We start from the raw sequence: 9,219 nt of genomic DNA on the forward strand, positions 1-9,219 counted from the left end.
TGTATATATGTGTATAACTGAGTCATTTTGCTGTATAACAGCAGCATTGTAAATCAACTGTACTTCAATAAAGAAGAGAAATTGCATAGAGATTATAGGTTGAACTTAGTAAATTAGTTTCAAGCAGGTAATTCTGAATTATCCTTCTCACTATAAGATCTTTGTTTCTCCATGCAGTGAAATGTGAATTATAATTAAAAATGTGAATAAAACACTTATTCATCCAAAAAAATAACTGTGGTCTATTTACACCAATGGAGCCCACCAGTGGGAATGAGGAAAGGGCAGCTAACTGGTACAATGTCGATGAATTTTAGAAACATAATGTTGAATAGAAAAAAGGCAAGTCATAAAAGAGTGTAAGTAATAACCCCTTTTCTTGAAGCTCAAAACCAAACTGAAACTATAATTTTAAGGATATTTACCTATTAGATAAAAGCTATTTTACAACACCAAGAGAGTGATAAACACAAAATCCAGAATGGTGGTTTCTGCTGGGGGGTGGGTAGGCAGGAGATGGGGCTTATGGAATCGTGTGGTTCACTTCAAAGATATTGGTAGTGACAGATCTTTGAAGCTGCGGTGGTGGGTTTATGAGTATTTATGTTACTATTATGCTTTGTAACACATGTACCTTATATATACGTTGTATCAATTATTATAGCATAAAAAATAATGAGAGTAGGGCTGGCTTCAAAGCCAGATTGCCTGGGTTTCAGTCCTGAATCTGCTACTTAACTTGTTGTATGACCTTGGGTAAATCACTTAGCTCCTTCAAGCCTCAATATTCTCATCCTTAAAATGGGGGCAATAAGTTCCTATCTCCTAAAGGCTTATATAGGATACTACTTGCAGAGCACTTAGTAAATGCTCAGTAAATGTAAGGAGCAATTATTATTATTACTTTTGTTTCTGGATATCCCCTCCCTCTGGTCACTGTGTGCAGTCAAGTTCCTTGATGATCATGTGTCAGGGTGTAATTCACTCATTTTCACCTCCAGGGCCCCAGTGCATCTCAGCTTTAATGCCTGCATCCCGACCCCCTCCTCTCCACGCCCCCCTTCACAAATATCAGCATGAGGGATAGCCAGGGCTTGTCCGACAGAGCATTTAAAAGCACGTATATGGATGCTAAGAAGGGAATCCTAAGTATGCAAGGCCAGAATCTTTGTGTTAAGGCCCAGCAGAGGTGGCTTGTGCTTCAGAATGTTTTTGGATGGTTCTCTCTGGCCTTCTATGAAACTCTGAATGCGTAATGTCTAAGTGATGCATCCTGAGGGCTCCAGCCAGGTCATTCAGCTCTGATGAAATAAAATCAAGATACATCCGTCTAGGAGGATTTGGTTACTGATGGGGTTTGAATGGGCTGTGGAAAATGCCTAAGAAACTGGGATTCCCAAGTAATAATGGAAGCACAGTTGATCGGGGTATTTTGACAAACCTTGCTAGAATCTCAGCAGCAAAAGTCTCCAGCTAAAACTGTCTGTTTTCGTTGTGCCTTTGGGACTGGAGGAGGGTAAGTACGAAGCCACCCTCTGCCCCCGCGTTCTTCTTTTTTTATTAGCTCCGGTACAGCGTCTGGCTCAGGAACTGGGCGTTTTGTGGCAAGTTTTGGAGCCCTTCCCTTTGTGTTCTTTGGAATTGCAGTTGGCTTCCTTGGCTGGAGACAGACAGAAAGAGACACTCATATCAAGCCACCTTCACTCTCCTCCAAACCCTTAACTTCAGGAAATTCGGTCCACAGCCTGATGCCTGATGCCTGAGGTGGTTCTCTGTCCATGGCTGCCAGCTCCCAACTCTTCCTCAGATTTTCGTCTTTGGCGGTTGCCACGGCATCACGTAATGAAGCGTTGATTTGTGTCCCGTTAAAAAGACACGTTGACGTCTGTATTAGGTTTCTACAGAGAAACAGAACTAATAGGATCTATAGAGACGGAGAGAGCTGTAGTATGAAGGGTTGGGTCACATGATTATGGAGACTGAACAATCCCATCATCGACCCTCCGCAAGCTGGAGGCCCAGAAGAGCTGGTGGGGTAGTTCCAGCCTCAACCCAAAGGCGTGAGAATGGGGGGAGCCCGTGGTGAAAGTCTCAGCAAATTTCTACCCTCCCAGAAACTTGCTTCCGGTAGATCTGGAGTGGGCCTAGGAGTCTGCATTATTATTATTATTTTTAAATTGGAACGCTTCATGAGTTTGCATGTCATCCTTGTGCAGGGGCCATGCTAATCTCTGTATTGTTAGGAGTCTGCATTTTTAACCAAGCGGTTCAATAGGATATCTGCAAAGTCAGGAATTATAGGATAAACTTACTGTTAATTTACTAAAGGGATTCTGTTACCAATTCCAACATGAGGAGGGGGTTTCCTCCACACCACCAAGCAATGCTCCAGACACCAGCTGGGCGTCCAACAATTCAACTCAATTCTGAAAAAAACGTAATATAGCCCCCTTATTTAGTGGACACCTGAAACTGTGAATAGTATCAAACCGTATATATACATGATACATGCTTTTTCCCATACATGCCTACCTATGATAAAGTTTAATTTATAAATTAGGCACAGGAAGAGATTAAAACAGTAATGAATAATAAAGTAGGACAATTATAACAATATACTGTAATAAAAGTTATGTGAAAGTGGTCTCTCTCTCAAAATATCTTATTGTACTGGACTTACTCTACTTCATGGTGATGTGAGATGACAAAATGCCTACCTGATGAGGTGAAGTGAGGTGAAGGATGTAGGCATTGTGACGGAGCGTTAGGCTACTATTGACCTTCTGACGATACATCAATGACTTTAGGTGATCCTGGATCATTAAGACATGATAATGTTGATGCTTGCATGGCAGGAGCAGAAGATGGTGGTCGTTGGGGACCCCTGGGCAGGACGGAGAGGGATGATGTCAGATTTTATCATGCTGCTCAGAATGGCATACAATTTAAAACTTAGGAATTGTTTATTTCTGGGATTTCCCACTTAATATTTCCAGAGCTCAGGTGACTGAGGTAACTGAAACCTCAAAAGAGAAACCATGAATAAGGGGGGGACTACAGGGAATACATTCCAGGAAGTCCTAAGGGTGTTCAAAAGGTCTGAGAAACATAAAAAAATGGAGTTCTTACTGCAATTTTTTCAGATTAAGAATTGGGCTCATTTGCTTTAAATTTAGAGATATTTCACCTGAAAACATACTGAGCTGATTCTTGAAAAAGTAACTAATCTATTTTTATTTAAAGTTTATCATGTTATTTCCAATTTTTGAATACCTTGCATTCTGTATGGTCTCAGACCACAGCCTTTGAAAAACATGTTTATTTCCATGACCTTATGGACCAGTCTACAGGCAGAGCCTTGGCAGTGAGATTGCTCCTCACACCTGGGCCACTTTCAGGGCCATTGTGATGTGGTTGGGGGACGATCCCAGTGGAGATGCTCTAACCATATGAAATGTTGTTCACTAGGTCGCAAAAGAGAATCCAGAGGCTTTTCTTTACCCTTTTTTGTTGTAGAAGGAGAGTTCATTACTGTCCTATCCAGATTTCATTTCTCCTGGGCTGGTGACTAGGAAGTTTCTTTGTCCAGATAATTCGGGTTCTACACTGCCCTCCTTGTCTCGCCGCACTTGCTTTACCTGTTTCTTCCTTCTTTCCACAGACAAACCTAGCCATTATCATATGGATGAAGCGTAGTGTTCTGATACAAATCCCCAGTCTGGATGCCCCGTTGATGGCAAAGGACCGCCACTGAGGAAGAGTAGGAGAAAGCAAGAGGGAGAAATGAACGGAGCGTGTATCTGGGTGAGGTTGAAAACATTTAAGTGTATCCAGTTTGGCTTTCCTAAGAGAGGGTGAGATTTTCCATATGTGGCTCTATCTTTTTAAACCCATGCACAGAATGGGTTAAGCCAAAAATTGGCAGATTTCACACCGCCGCCGCCCCGCCCCCCCCTCCTCTCCCCAAATGTGGTGTGGAGCTTAAAAGGAAAGCGAATTACCTTGTCAAAAGCGACCCTTCTAGCAAGCAGCTGAGTGAGATTCCAGTCCAGCCTTCCTGTCCCACCGCCCTCTTTTTTCCAGCCTGTGATGCTCCTTCCAAAGAAATAGTGTCATGACAGTTGGAAAATCATAGATTTTAAACCAACTTGCTATGTAACGTTCATGAGGGCAGCTGCAATTGTTCTTGTTTTAATTCAAGCTTATTGATGATATATTTCACATCCACTCTGCGTCAGGCTGTGCAGGGCCTCCACGTGAACAATATTATTTGACCTTAAAATCCCCTGTAAGGTGGACACGTTTAATTGTTTGGAGACATTTGTTCTAAATTATTTTGTTTCTAACCTCACTTAAAATTAATCATTTGCATTTTATTTTGTGTAGATAATACATGCACAAAATTTAAAGGTATGAAGACGTATACAGCAAGAGTAAGTCAATCTCCTCCCTTTTCTATTCCTTAGGAAACTAGTTGCCCTCCTCAGAGGCATCCACCATTCACTGTTATTGGTTGATTTTGGAACCTTCTAGAACTGTTCCATGCATTTGCAATGTGTCTGTATATTCTTTTCCCCTCATACATGAGAGTACATGTTGTACTGAATCTAGCTTTTTTTCACTTTATAAAATTTCTTGGGGATCTTTCCACTTCAGTCTAGAATGGCCTCACTTTTTTCTTAGTTGATTTATGGCTTTATTTTAATGCGTGTTCAATTTTTAATACAATTTTTAAAGGTTGCATTCCATTTACAGTTATTACAAAATATTGGCTATGGCCTCTGTGTTGTCCAATGCATCCTTATAGCCTATCTTACACCCAATAGTTTGCACTTCGACTCCTCCACCCCATATTACTCCTCCACCCTCCCCACTGGTAACCACTAGTTTGTAGAACTGCCTCTTTTTTTTTTTTTTAATTAATTAATTTATTTATTGGCTACATTGGGTCTTCGTTGCTGTGCTTGGGCTTTCCCTAGTTGTGGCAAGTGGGGGCTACTCTTCGTTGCAGTGCCTGAGTAGCTTCTCTTGTTGTGGAACCCGGGCTCTAGGCACTCGGGCTCCAGTAGTTGTGGCACACAGGCTCAATAGTTGTGGTGCATGGGCTTAGTTGCTCTGCGGCATGTGGGATCTTCCTGGATAGGGTTTGAACCCGTGTCCCCTCCCTTGGCAGGAGGATTCTTAACCACTGCGCCACCAGGGAAGTCCCTATAGAATTGCATCTTATTTTATTTTTTTAAATAGCTACCTTTGGGTAGACACAATTAATTTCCAATATTTTGCTATATTAAAAACTATTGCAATGAATATCTCTGTGTGTATGTGTATATTTACTTAATATGTGTGTGGATATACAATTAAATTTCACACATAGGTGGATAGAGCTCATTGCTTTTAAACTAAATTTAAAAAGTGGTTTTAGGGGCTTCCCTGGTGGTGCAGTGGTTGAGAATTCGCCTACCAATGCAGGGGACACGGGTTCGACCCCTAGGCCTGGAAGATCCCACATGCCTTGGAGCAACTAAGTCCGTGCACCACAACTACTGAGCCTCCACGCTAGACCCTGTGAGCCACAACTACTAAGCCCATGCACCGCAACTACTGAAGCCTGCACATCTAGAATCCATGCTCCACAACAAGAGAAGCCACTGCAATGAGAAACCCTTGCACCATGACGAAGAGTAGCTCCTGCTTGCCACAACTAGAGAAAGCCCGTGTGCAGCAACAAAGACCCAACGCAGCCAAAAATAAATAAAAAAATAAATCTTTAAAAAAATAGTTTTAAAATTAATTCAATTATCTTTAAAAGCCATGAACCAAACTGTTCTCTTTTCACAGGCCAGTCTCCTTTCCCAGTTGCAGACAGACTATGCCATCTGAAAACAGGCCTTTTGCACACAGGCCCAAACACATACACAAATGAATCGCTCACTACCTCACATCTTGCTGGTTTGATAGACAGTATGTCACACTGGTTAAGTAAGCTGGAGGAGATTTTGGAAATAGAGATCCCAGAACTTAAGAATTTTAGAGCTTGAGAAGTTTTTAGAGATCAAGTAGTTCTAAATGAGGCCCCAGAGACAAACTTATTTGTCCTTGTTCACAGAACTAATTCCTGATATACTGACAGATGGATAGATTTTGAGTTAAGGCCATGGTTGGAACTGCAATATATGATACAGTGAGAGCAAGCACTTGAAATGTGGATAGTCTGGGGAACTATACTCAATATTTTGTAATAATCTATGAGGGAAAAAAATCCGAAAAGAAAATATGTATGTATAACTGAATCACTTCGTTGTACACCTGAAACTAACACAACATTGTAAATCAACTACATTTCGATTAAAAAAAAATGTGGTTACTCTGAACTGAGCTGTATGCTAAATGTAAATTACACACTGCATTGTGAAGGTCTAATATGATAAAAAGAATGTAACATGTTTCACTAATAATTTTTTATAGTGATTGCATGTTGAAATGATAATATTTTGGATATATTGGGTTAACTAAAATCCACTATTAAAATTAAATTCACCTGTTTCTTTTTATTTTTAAATATGTCACTTCCAGAAAATGTTAAATCACATAAGTGGCTTGCATTATATTTCTATCAGACAGCTCTGTGTTGAAATATTCAGGAAGAGGAAACCACTCATTTGAAGACTCAAAGGGAAGACTTAGGTACCAAAAGTGGAGGCAAAAGTCATGCCAAATGACAGCGGGCAAGCTTTCAGTAAAGAGCAGGGGATACTGGATTTTGTCTGTTTGATATTTAGTTCCTGTTTGGGATGAAAAAGTTGACATTGAGAGTGTGGCTCGTCTTCAAGTTATCTGCTTGCACACCCAGGGCACTTACTGTTCTGCTCCACCAGTGCAGCTCATCTAGGCCCCCCACCCCCCACATCCAGGCATTTCATGCCTCTTGTAGAGACTCACACTCCTCAGTCACAATCTTGGGCAATTTAAAACTACTTCACTGTCATCCCAGAACACTTTTCCTTTTACAAAAGCCTGGCCTATTGACCCTACAGGCCTATGCTTTAGAAAGCAAGCACGCATCAGTATCTTTTAGGGTAAGGACATCTAAGGCTTCCAAATGTTAGTGTTTAGTTGTTGGTTTACAATGAGTCTAGAGCTGAAAGCAATATAGATGGTGTCTTGGATAGAATTCCTTGGAAGCAGAGCTTGACTCAGGGATTTGGGTGCTTATGACTCATTGATGGAGTGCTCTTCAGAAAATAAATTAAAAAAATAAAAGGGAGGCAGGGAAGTCCGATAGGCAAGCAGGACAGGCCTATGTGTGATCCATAGGGGTAGACTCTGGAGCAGTGCTGTCCAGTAGAAGTTATGCACCGAGCGGAATGTTCTACATAATTGGCACAATCCAGTACAATTATCACTATCTACATAGGGCCATTGAGCATTTGAAATATGGCTAGTGTAAATGACATACAATTTTTAATTAAATTAAATTAAAATGTAAATAGTTACATATGACTAATGAATATTATTGGACAATGCAGTTCTGGAGTACAAACCTCAGGTCAGAATTGAGAAGAGGGGGGTGAGCTTCTTGTGCTCTCATTGGCTGTGGGCTGCCCTGGCTTTGGTGGGAGGGCAGGAGGGGCATAATTTCTCAGGCAAAACTGTTAGCAGTGCTTTTCACTCTACCTTCCTCCTCTTAATCCATAGACTCCTTTCTATGTCTGTAAGTCTATTTATGTTTTACAAATAAGTTATAGAAAACAAACTTCTGGTTACCAAGGGCGAAAGAGAAGAGGGATATATTAGGAGTTTGGGATTAAAATATACACACTAAATATATATATATACACACACACATACACTACTATTTATATAAAATCGATATCTAACAAGGACCCACTGTATAGCACAGGGAACTATACTCAATAGCTTATAATAATCCATAAAGGAAGAGAATATAAAAAAAGAATATAGACTCGAGGATGGAAGATGCCTTAGAGGACTGGGGCAGGGAGGGTGGCGGGGACTCGAGGGGGGGAGTCAAGGAAGGGAGGGAATACGGGGATATGTGTATAAAAACAGATGATTGAACCTGATGTACCCCCCCCAAAAAATAAAATAAAATAAAATGACTATAAAAAAAAAAAAAGAATATAGGAGAAGAAAGATGGCAGCAAAGTAGAAGGATGTGGAATTCATCCCTCTCCACAGATGCATCAGGAATACACCAAAAGACACAATAATTCCCACAGAGATCCAGCTGAACACCAGCAAATGACCTTGGACACGAGAAAGGACTGCAAAGATCCCAACATAACTGCTTAGGACAGAGGGAAAAAAAAATGGAGAAAGAGGAGGAGAAGAAAGGAAAGGGACAGGTCCCACAACCTGGGGCAGGGGGATCTGAAACAGAGGGGAGATTGCCAAATTTGGGGAAATGTCCCTTATCTGATGGGGAAACCCCTTCTCCAATGGGGAATTTCCCTGGGTCAGAAGGGAGGCATTTGGGACTGTTCAAAGAGGGTGAAGCAGCTGAGCTGTGGCAGACAGGAAAGAGTGAGAAACACACAGAGGGTCCGCACCACAGCTCAGCGTGTCCGGACTGAGACATTGGTTCACAGCTGAACAGGGGGTCTGGGAGCTGGAACGTGGGAACTGGAGAACTGGTTCAGGATGAGAAACACTTTTGGCAGTGGGGAGATGGACTGAGAGGACAGGAGGGAAGAAATCTGCAGTGGAGAGTGCCTACCGCAGAAAGCTGCGAGGCCATAGTGGTGGCTGGATACTGCTGATTCTCAAGCAGCGGGGAGGAGCCACAGGTGTAGCCTCTCTCTCGGAGTCTGCGAAGGACAAAGGAAGACCCCTCTGGGCCTGACTAACGCACTCAGGGATAACAAAGGTCCCCAGGCAGGGATGGCCTACAGTGCCTGCAGCCGAGAGCCAAAAGCCCGAAGAGTGGCCCAGCTCTGGAGACATTCTGTTTACACCTGAGCCACTGGTCTCCCTCTGCAACAGGCACTGCCACGGCCGACTGAGCTGCTGTGACCCAGGCAGGGTGCACCAGCGGAGTCATAGCAGGGGGTATGAGCCACGGTTGGAGTTGCTTTCTTGGCCAGAGGTGCCTGAGCCGCCGTGACCAAGGCAGCACACCACTGCTCACTCACTCCCAGGGGAAGGAGCCACTATTGTACCCTCTCTCTCCCCACATACCAGCACTTACAGATGAACAAT

At 42.4% G+C, this 9,219-nt stretch overlaps 1 pseudogene; it reads right to left on the minus strand.

Annotated features, from left to right (window-relative positions):
- Positions 1 to 2,171: 2,171 nt before the first annotated feature.
- Positions 2,172 to 2,271, minus strand: LOC130857898 (U6 spliceosomal RNA; annotated as a pseudogene).
- Positions 2,272 to 9,219: the final 6,948 nt, after the last annotated feature.

Source organism: Hippopotamus amphibius, chromosome 7 (genome assembly GCF_030028045.1).
Source record: "Hippopotamus amphibius kiboko isolate mHipAmp2 chromosome 7, mHipAmp2.hap2, whole genome shotgun sequence".
In the NCBI taxonomy this organism is placed as follows: domain Eukaryota; kingdom Metazoa; phylum Chordata; class Mammalia; order Artiodactyla; family Hippopotamidae; genus Hippopotamus; species Hippopotamus amphibius.